Source organism: Rhipicephalus microplus, chromosome 2 (assembly GCF_043290135.1).
Source record: "Rhipicephalus microplus isolate Deutch F79 chromosome 2, USDA_Rmic, whole genome shotgun sequence".
Lineage (NCBI taxonomy): Eukaryota > Metazoa > Arthropoda > Arachnida > Ixodida > Ixodidae > Rhipicephalus > Rhipicephalus microplus.
In genome coordinates this window covers 71,001,732-71,012,185 of record NC_134701.1, presented here as the reverse complement: position 1 = coordinate 71,012,185, position 10,454 = coordinate 71,001,732, and positions in this window count along the sequence as shown.

The following is a 10,454-nucleotide window of genomic DNA, read 5'->3' as shown; positions in this document are numbered from 1 at the left end:
ATCCTGTACAGCAACCTCACATGCCACGTAGTAGTAAACGGCACCCCGACGAGTATCTTTGTATACAAGCGAGGGATCCGCCAACGGTGCCCGCTAGCACCCTCCCTTTTCGTACTCTCGCTTGAGCCGTTGCTGGTGAACATCGACCGGAACATGCACGTCAGAGGCTTCCCGCTAACGGAGCCCAACATTAAGGTCCTCGCTTATGCTGATTATGTATCCCTGTTCGTCAGGGACCCGGCAAGCCTGCAAGCGTTTTGGCGAACATTCGCACACTATGCTGACGTCTCAGGCGCGGCCTTGAACATGAGGAAGAGCAAGGCCTTACCATTTGGAACATTTCCTCACGGCGCTCTGGGAGAGTTGGAAAGGGTCGACGCCGTCAAGGTGCTCGGCATATACTTTTGCTGCGGTGGCGTCGCCGACCTAACCTGGCAACGAGCGCTCGAGCGGGCACAGGATGCAATAGCACGCCTCCAACCGAAGGATCTCACGCTTCGTGAGAGGGCCATGGCCGCAATGACAACCATCTGCGCCTTTCCCTTTTATGTAAGCCGAATAGGAGTGATGCCTACCAAGACTGCGACGCAATTGACAAGTATGATCGGTGCCTACCTGTGGGACGGCAAACCCGCGCCCTTACGTCGAACCCTCCTGCAACTCCCAGCTTCAGAGGGCGGCCTCGGGCTCACGCATGTCCTGACGGCGAGCAAAGTTCTTGCCTTGAAGACCGCAAGGGCCTTGTTTCGCGCACCTGATTACGTGGGCAGGCCCTTAATACGTTACTGGTGCAATACAAACTCATCGTTCCTGAATGCCGACCGGCCGCTCGCCCCACTCGTCGAGACTCCCTCCGCGTTCGATAGGGCAGGCGCAAACACCATGCGCATGCTAGAAAAGGAGGCCCCTACGTGCGACGTAGATGAGACCCCGCCTGCTCGCATTGTGGAATAAATCGCCAGCAACCAGATAACCCCCGAGGAGAGACGACGGTCGCGGAACTGGAACCGGAAAAGCAAAACAGATGGGCGTGCCATCCCTTCGTCCGCCCAACACTTCGCATGGAGGAAAAACTGGAACGTCCTCCCAACCCGGCAGCGCCTCCACAAGTTTGGCATCACGCCTACACCCCGCTGTCCCAATTGCCGCGCGGATGAGACCCTGGCGCATGCCTTATTTGAGTGCCCAGCGGTCAAACTGGTTTGGCGCCTGACTGCGAGGGAATTTAAAATCCGTCCTTCCCCAGCCCTGAACAGAAACAAAGGCGCCTTTGCAATGTTAGTGGCCCTCTGCACCATATTCATGGTCTGGAAGCGACGGTGCTTCGCTGAGGTTAGCCGCTGTCCGGTCAGAGCGGCCTTCCCGACCGTAGCTCGTATCCGCCACATGGTGTGGCGGCACCTCTCAGACCAACTTGAAGCCAGCGGCGAGGAAACGTTTCTCCGCCGCTGGCCTACGAGGTTTTTTCTCTTGCAAAAAGGCAAGTTACGCCTGCCGATAACCCCTTTTTAAGCGCACGCCAGCCACTGCGTCCCACTGTTTCCTGACCGGCAAACGGAAAGTGCCAATGCCCCCCCCCCCCTGTCAATTGTATAATTATGTGTCTCGAATCTGTTCTCTGTACGGATGAACACCTTAGTTCTCTGGAGCCCGAACAGCGGCGACCATTATCGCACCCTTTTTCGCCTGTAAACGGAAACGGGCTCTTTTGCGCACGGGCCGTTCAGCGCTCTTATAACCTTTGTATAACGAGTGTTCGAATGATCGCGCTTCTGTTGTAGTGTACAGCCTAAACGTGTTTTTCCTGTTCATCGGTGTCTTTACCGCGTGTGTCCGTGATAAGTGTCGGAGAAGAATGATGTATTTGATTACTTGTCAGAAGTGCAATATACTTCCCTTTGTTCCGCCCCTAAAAATATGTAGCGCGGACACACGTACTTTCAGGTCACGAAAAATACGGATGCTGATGTCAGCGTGACGAACGACACGCTTACATTTCGTTCTTCGGTTGTCTTTGGGAAACAAGAACACTCGCAGCATCAGTCTCTTTGCCGCGACAATTCGCCACGCAGCATCCCCCAACCGTTCAGATTTCCTTCTGTACAGATTGCAAATATCCAGTGCACAAAACGCATCACATGTCCACGCTGCTGTTCATGGACACAGAAAAAGATGGTCTTCTCAAGCCGCCAGCAAGAAGACTAGCACGCCACAAAAACATTCGTCAAGCTTGGCAATTCATGTCTGTCGAATGACGAGAGAAAGCGTAGGCATGTCTGTGCACTGAAACACACTCTTAAGAACGAAGTGACGTCAGAGCCCGTGGGCGACACAGCGAGCAGGCCTGCAGTAATCTATATTCTGTTTCAGAAGTTCTTACAGAATCTATATTCTGTTTCAGAAGCTTCTGCACTGTGAAGGCTACAGGGCCCCTCAGCCACTAAGAAGGGCGCTTAGCCCCTCCGCATGTATTCATCCACGCCGTGTCGTCTGCTAACTGTCTTCACGGCGTGTGCTAGCGGAATCGTCCTTGCACTCTTATCGCATGTAAAATGGGTAGTTTGCTAACTTTTGAAAAATAAGTAAAACTTTCAAACAAGTCAATGCCCTTCAACGTCAGGAAGTTTCGCATCTTTACAATATGATTTGTGGCTCTACGGAAGATCGGTAGACGCTAATGCCGGTGAAAGACTTTACTTTGTGGCTCTCCATCGCTGTTCGTGGCTCTGGCGTGACTGCTTCTTTCTCGACGTGTTCCTTCCCGCCTCTCGCTTTAATGCTTCTTCTCTATATTTTTTTGTTTCACCGAAGGACCATCGGGTTCATGCGGAACGCTGTGCGAGGTTGCATGTCCATCATTTGGAGCACGACCTATGCAGCGTTCTTAGTCTGGCTACACAAGCCAAGCGATTGCTTCGACGCGTTAGGCTTATCCAATGCCAGCTATCATATAGAGGTATACGCAAGCAGCATATCTCGCTAATAACGACCAAACGTACCTGTTTCTTCATCCTCAGAGTAAGATGAAAGATTTCGATGGCTGATTTCAACATTTATTTGTTAGCGTCAGTGCTGTAGGCGTTTAGTAGGAGCAAGTTCGGATCGAAGCGGGCGGTCACTTCTGCATGGGTGCTGCCATGTTGATTCGTAACCGTAGTTGCCACCGGCAACCGACCCAAATACTTAATAGAGTAGAAAATAAATGCGACGAAGAAAAACGTATCGCTTATTGATGTGACATAACACACACCAAACAAACGGCAATTTCAGAGAATTCTGACAATTTCGAGACACTTATATCTGGGACAATGTGTCACTGCGCAAGCGGGCAGCTTTCTCACACCCCGTACCTTTGGTAGTGCTAAACCAAAGTGGTGAAAGAGAGTATAGGTGCCATCGTCCGAGCTCACTTGCGGTGGCCATGGCATGAATGCAGTGTGGAGCGCGTGATCGCACCGTTGATAAAAATAGCTACACGAACGCGCGTGGCGTTGGAAACGCACCTGAGACTTTTGCAGCGGTTATCATAGAAACACTACGCGCGAGCACGTCAGTGCCACCACTCGCTCAACATTTTAGCAGTGCCGTGACGTCATCGTGATTGTCGTGCTGTATTTTTGCCAACTCAGTGCACGCCTTCCACAGGCGTGTTCGTGGGTGTGTTCACACAAGTTCTTTCGTTCCACCTGCAGCATGGAAATTACCAATCACGAAAGCAGCGAGGCTGCACACGCAGAACTTTCATGCTGCTCGTTTCGCTTCTATCAAGTACTGCGGATAAATGTAAGGACACGTGGTCACCAGGGGTGCTCGCATCTAGTCGGCAAAGCGACTGTGATTGGATATGGCGTGAGCGGGGTGAAATTGAATAGTTTAGAATACCGTTCGCAGGTTTTACGGGCATTGCTTTAGCTGCTGGTGACATACTAGTTTCAGAATAGTGTTTGCTCTCCCTAGGAAAAAGTCTTGGGACTTTCGCCCCAACCGCAAAGCCAAATGCACGGAAACTACACAAAGCACTTTGAGGGCCTGGCGGGCCGCGATCGCCACACAATAGGGAGTTGTAGAACACCGTTTCCAAGCACTGCGGGCGTTGCGGGTGCCATATTAATTTTAGAATAGCGTTTGCCCTGCTGCAAACTGCATCACACGATCGCAGCGACACCGTAGCCTCTAATCCAGTGTTTGCTGGCCACATGCGGGCCGCGATCGCCACACGCTATTTCAGATTTTCTACGCGCGGGCAGTGAACGCGAACGCCAACTCGCGTTACGAGGCATGCGCAGTGACAGCAACCACACCGCAAAGGCTCGCGGTGCGCTATTTTATAACTCTCTGATATTTCGGGTTTTCTGTGGACGCGCCGCGAATTCGAACGGCGACTCACGTTACGACGCATGCTCAGTAGCAGCGACCGCACCACAAAGGATCGTGGTGCGCTATTCGAAACCTACCTTATAGTAGCTGCGTGGTGACATAACCTTTATTTCTGCGTGCGTGTGTGCAGAGTCTGCTCGATAAAGCTGGTAGATGAACCATGCGCTCGCTGGCGTTGCGGCGTGAGCACTGCTCCTCGGCAGAGCGAAAGTGGTGGGTGGACTCAATATTTGCCGTGGCCGTCTGTCAATCAAACTGATGGACGCGTTAACTGCGATACAAACTCGTTGATTCTGAGAAGATCCATGTTCAACTCGTGAATGTGATGGTGCCAGTGCGACGGTTAGGCGTTTGATGCGGTGAACGTTACGTGGCAGCTTCTTTGCATATAAAACATGCGACACGCTTTTCAAATGAGAAACATTTCTTAGCGAAATTCGGCAAATTAGAGCGCATCTATCTATCTATGTATCTATCTATCTATCTATCTATCTATCTATCTATCTGTCTGTCTATCTATCTATCTATCTATCTATCTATCTATCTATCTATCTATCTATCTATCTAGCCACCTATGACATGTAGCTCTCCTGGCCATTTCAATATTGGTATCAATACGAAACTTGGTATGACATAACATGACTGTATGATGAACGTACTTGACTAGTCGTAACATGAAAATCGTGGCATGTATGTCATGAATGTCAAGATTTACATTTCAAGGTCTTGCCGCTCTTGCGGTGCTTTCGATCACATGGCATGTTGCAAAACTGCTATGGTATGACATAATTGCATGGCGAACACAAGCGACAGACGCTAACATGAATATGAAGACATGCGTGTTATGTAACAACATGACTACATGAAAAGCTCATGCTGCGCTCGCGACCATTTCGCTAGCGCCACATGTACCAAACACGATATTACGCGACGCGAACGGACGACATAGGTAAATAGCACATCCAAACATGATAATCACGAGATGCGTGTCATGTAACAACATGACTACATGCGACACTCATGATGCGGTTGCTGTCGTTTTGCTAGCTTCATATATGCCAAATTTGGCATTAAACGACGCCAAATCATGACGAAGGTATGCGACTGATGCAGACATAATAATCATGAGATGCGTGTCATGTGAGAACATGACTACTTGCCACAGTCAAGGTTCCATTACATTTCGACATGACGCGGTGCGCATGCTTGCCTGCGTTCACTTCGTCGCGTCACGCCGGCGTTGCCACGCCAAGCGCCGTTTCTGCCGTGTACTCGCAGGCGCGTGCCTCGCTGCATTGCTTTGACGCATGCGCGTTTCAGCGCGTCCAGCGTCCCTCCGTCACGAAAAGTTGGGAACGCAGAGTTGTTTGGGGAACGCATCGGCATAGAGTATTGTTGCTTTATGGCATCAGCGCGAAATGCAGTATGTCGCATTTCGCGCCAGTCTCCGTCGGGCCGCGCCGACAGACGCTGGTCACGACTGGTGTCAGACTATAGGCACCACACACTGACCAGAGGGGCTACATTGCTCTCATGGCTTCGTCTTAATGTTTCTGACATTCGCCGTTATGGACACGCAGAAATGAGACGAGTGCTTGTGTCCCAAATGTACCCCGGGCACAATCCGCCGACAGATGCAGAGCGCGAGACGCTCGCGGTGCGTTCCGTTTTCACCGAACCCATCTCAAGGTTTCTCTTTTTATCCGCTAGGCTATGTGTTCTGGCGCTGTAGTCAGACTGGAAAGCTTGAAGGAACGGTGCCTATAGAGTGCTCGCGTTTTGCTAACGTAGCTTCGCTGTACCCAGCGTGCGCGTTCGTCAACGATACATTGGAGTATTTTGGGCTCTTCATGATGCGCTCTCGGTGGTTTTCCTAGGTCCGAATATACCGAATTTGGTGTTACGTGATCTATGGACGACGAAATATGACTGGTGCAAACGTGACAATCATGACACGATTAATGTAAGAGCATAACATACCATGCTTATTGCATGCTCACGACCGTTTCGCTACACTCTAAAGAAATTTACACTCTAAAAGGTGTAGCATGGGTGTAGGCAATAAAACACCCTTATGAACACCCCTTTACACCCCATATATAAAATTTAGTGTTCGTGAATAAAACACCCTCAAAACACCCCTTTTACACCCTTATATTTGGGGTGTAATGAGCAAGGCTACAAATGATTGATTGATATGCGGGGTTCATCGACCCAAAACCACCATACGATTATGAGAGACGCTGTAGTGGAAGGCACCGGAAATTTCGACCACCTGGGGTTCTTTAACGTGCACCTAAATCTGAGCACACGTGCCTACAAGTCTACAAATGCACGACTTTTTCGGGCCGTTTTGCTTGTACTGTTAGTATACGTTAACTACCTTGATGCCAGCAAAGCTCCCCCTACTAGCTGCTTGCGAGTCTAGTAATGAATCGAAGCAGAAAGTAATGTGACAGAAACGCACTTTTCATTGATAAAGCACGCAAACTACTAAGATGGAAGAATAAGAGCGCCACTTGTTCAATAGAGCAATTCTCCTGTACCCGTTTCTTTCATCTGTGTCATTTGCGTGATTAGTCAACACTCAAAAAGTACACTGATTTACTTGAACAAGCTAATGTTGCACACATTGGTGTAGCCATGCATAGAACACTCCCACCCCCCCCCGTCCCCCATAAGATCGAAGCTTTGAAAGCTGGAGATAAAAGAACCACCACCAGAAAAAAAACAACAGCACAGTTGTTTAGCCATAACCACCACGTCAGCAGGCCATCAGGTCCCTTAAAAACGAACATTGACGTCGTGTAATTTTAGCATGTACGTTCTATTTATTTACTGTAGCGAATGTTCATCTTCATGTGTCATTAGGAGTGCGTCATGGAAATTAGAAAGAGGACACCAACCATAAAGAAACACTCCCAAGCATTTCCCTGAGGGTGAACATGGTTAAGTGCAAATGAACGGGGTGATGCTATAAGAGGGAGTAAAGTTAAAATCCGTCGTCTTGACGCCGGCCTTCATCGCCCTTCTCCGCCTGACGCTTGCGTTGTCGTTCCGCTTCTTGGGCCGCGTTCGCGGCTCGATGCTGATGTCTCATCTCGGCCTCGCGAGCGCGCAGTTCACCATCCGCTGCACGCTTCGCCCGCTTGTCCTCGGCCTCGCAAGCGCGAAGTTCGGCATCCTCTGCACGCTTCGCCCGCTTGTCCACGGCCTCGCGAGCGCGCAGTTCGGCATCCGCTGCACGCTTCGCCCGCTTGCACTCGGCCTCGCGAGCACGCAGTTCGGCTACCGCTGCACGCTTCGCCCGCTTACGTTCGGTCTCACGAGCCCTTCGCAGCGCCGCCTTGTCTTCCAACGTCGGCGAAACCACCGCGGTACCGTCACCTCCAACGACGGGTGCAGTGCTGGCATTCGGTTGTACTGCATTCGTTGTTGATGGTAGCGTTGCCTCCGAAACATCCATCGCACGACCCGCTCTTGACGGGAGACTGAGAGAGAAGGCGAGCGCGCGAGAGAGAGGGGTGCGCGCGCAGCTGCAGCGAGCGAGGAGAGCGGAGGAGCGAGCGAAGAGGGAGGGGGACACGCGCAGCGGCTTTAAAGATATAAGGCGCATTACTGACACCGATATCAGCGTCGCGTCCGTGGCTTATTCGGTAGAGCGTCGCGCTGCGGCCCGCCAAGTCCTCTTTCTTTTAAAGATAGAGAGAAGACTGCGGACACGGCCGACGGCGGTGGATGGTTTGGGGTCGCTTATAAAGTGTATTCACACTTAAAATGCAGAATACGGACATTTTGGTGACCTTAACGCAGCCTTGCTCACAATAACGGGAGCCTTGTAGACTAAATTGCGAACAAAGCTCTCCTCAGGGGAGCCCAAACGCATTCTTTAGTTATCTCTCTCTCTCTCTCTCTCTCTCTCTCTCTTAGTTTTTTTTGTGGATCCCCTTCTTTTAATTTATGTAACTTCCCCAGCAGACGTGCTTCGGTCAAAGCCTTGACTTTGTAGGTAGTGAGAAAACAGCATTGATGAAATATTCTCAGCCATGGTCTTGTTCCAAGGACTGCCAGCTTACTACAAATGTATTGCCGCAACGCGAAGACAGAAGTAGTAATTAACAGGTTGAGAAAGTAGCAGCAGGTCAGTATAGTTATTTACTGCGGGCCAGAGCGTTCCTATTCTTTCTTGTTATTGCTTGCTGCATAAAAGCGTGCAGATGCGCGCATGCGCTGTCGTCTTCGTCTTCCTATCAGTACGCACGTGGCAATATGTTCTTATCGATTAGTGTGACGGCCGATGCATGCATTGTTGCAATGTATTTACCGAAATGAAAGTGCTGATAAAATATCGCCTGCGTGACCTTGAATGTGCAGTCCCTAAAGACCCATAGGGCTAAGCAAAAAGCATCAGCTTAGCTTTTTACCGAAATTCACTACATTAGGTCGGTGAAGTTGTGCTAAACATTGCTCCTGAATATTACAAATGCGCGTTCTGACTAGTAGCTCGTGCTGACCGCACTGCACCGTTACAAAGTTGACGGCTATTCAGATGCACTGGTAAAGAACGAGTATAACGCAACAAATGGCTGCCGCAAAAAAAAGCAGCGCCCGCATTATCAGTAGAGGGCCGGAGCTAGCGTTACACAGCATCTAGCCGGTCTGAGAGCGCCACAAGGCGCCATCAAGTCTCGTCGCCTAGAAAACCTTGGCTGCCCGCCTTCCTCCGTGGCACCCCGGTATTGCTGCGCGCCGGGCGCACAGCGCGGGAAAGGGGTCGACATCGTCTTGCATGTCACTGCGTGCGCTGGCGATAAACCCTCCCGTGTGTGTGCGTGTGGTGCGCGTGGCTTCTCCATCGGTAGAGTTTATTAGTCGGTGTTTAGTTTAAATGTGCCTGCGCTCTGTGCTCCACCAGTGTGTTGTGTCAGTGGTGATTATTACGAAGGTGCACCATCCTGAAGACTGGACCTGTGGATTCATATTGTGGAGCACGCGAAGTGAAATAGTGAGTACCGCTCTCACGTTGCTCCATTCAGCGCTTTGTTAACTGCGTGAGCACGAGAATAACGCCTTCAAACAATTTTGTTTTCAACTAGTTGATGACAAATCAGCATCCCTACTGAAAAGTTCCGTATGAAATCTTACGGAAAATATATGGACTCCGTAACATTTCCTTATGCTACATACGGAAAGCATATGGAGTTTTATGGAAATATACGGAAGTTGTATGGCATTTACGGAACGCTTCTTATGGAGTATATGGAAGGATAAGGAAATTGTATGGCGTATACGGAAAGCTTTTTATGGAGTATACAGAAAGATAAGAAAAATGTATGGCATATATGGAAGGCTTTTTGTGGAGTATATGGAAGGATAAGGAAGTTTTGTGGCGTGGATGGAGTGAGTTTTATGGAAAATATGGAATGATAAGGAAACTTATGGAGCATACGGAGAGTTCATTATGGAAGATATGGGAGGATAAGGAAAGTGTATGGAGTGTAATGAAGCTTTCATAAGGAAAATACAGAATGTAAGGTCTTACGAAAATATACAGATTTTGTAAGGTGCTTACGAAAATGTGCAATAGTGTATGAAAGGAATGTGGATTTTTGCAAAAATGTGGAAACTCTACAGTTGTTGTCACAATTTCAGCAGGAAATCCGAGCTCTATAAAGTTATAAATGAATGCACAGTGACATATATAGTACAAAAGAATAATGCAGGCTAGTCTGTGTTGTCAGTCACCACTGTTCGCCCTTTTCCAGAATGAATACAACTTCTGCAGATGACCAGGTGCTAAAGTCTGTCACACGGAAAATGTGTCATTCACAAGGAATGACAATAACTGTCATTTTACTTGCATGCTGTCACACGAAAACAAATCAAGCAAGAAAAGCATAACTTCAAGGGCTCGTTTTTTGGTAGAAACAATAATAATGAGAACTAAATTCAATGTGAATGAACTTGTCAATATTAATGAAACTGTTCTCACTAACATTGGCAAAGAGAAATGTCGTTTTAAAATATCGACCATGAGCTTAGCTCTCCTGAGCACCGACAAAAGAAATGAAAACTTA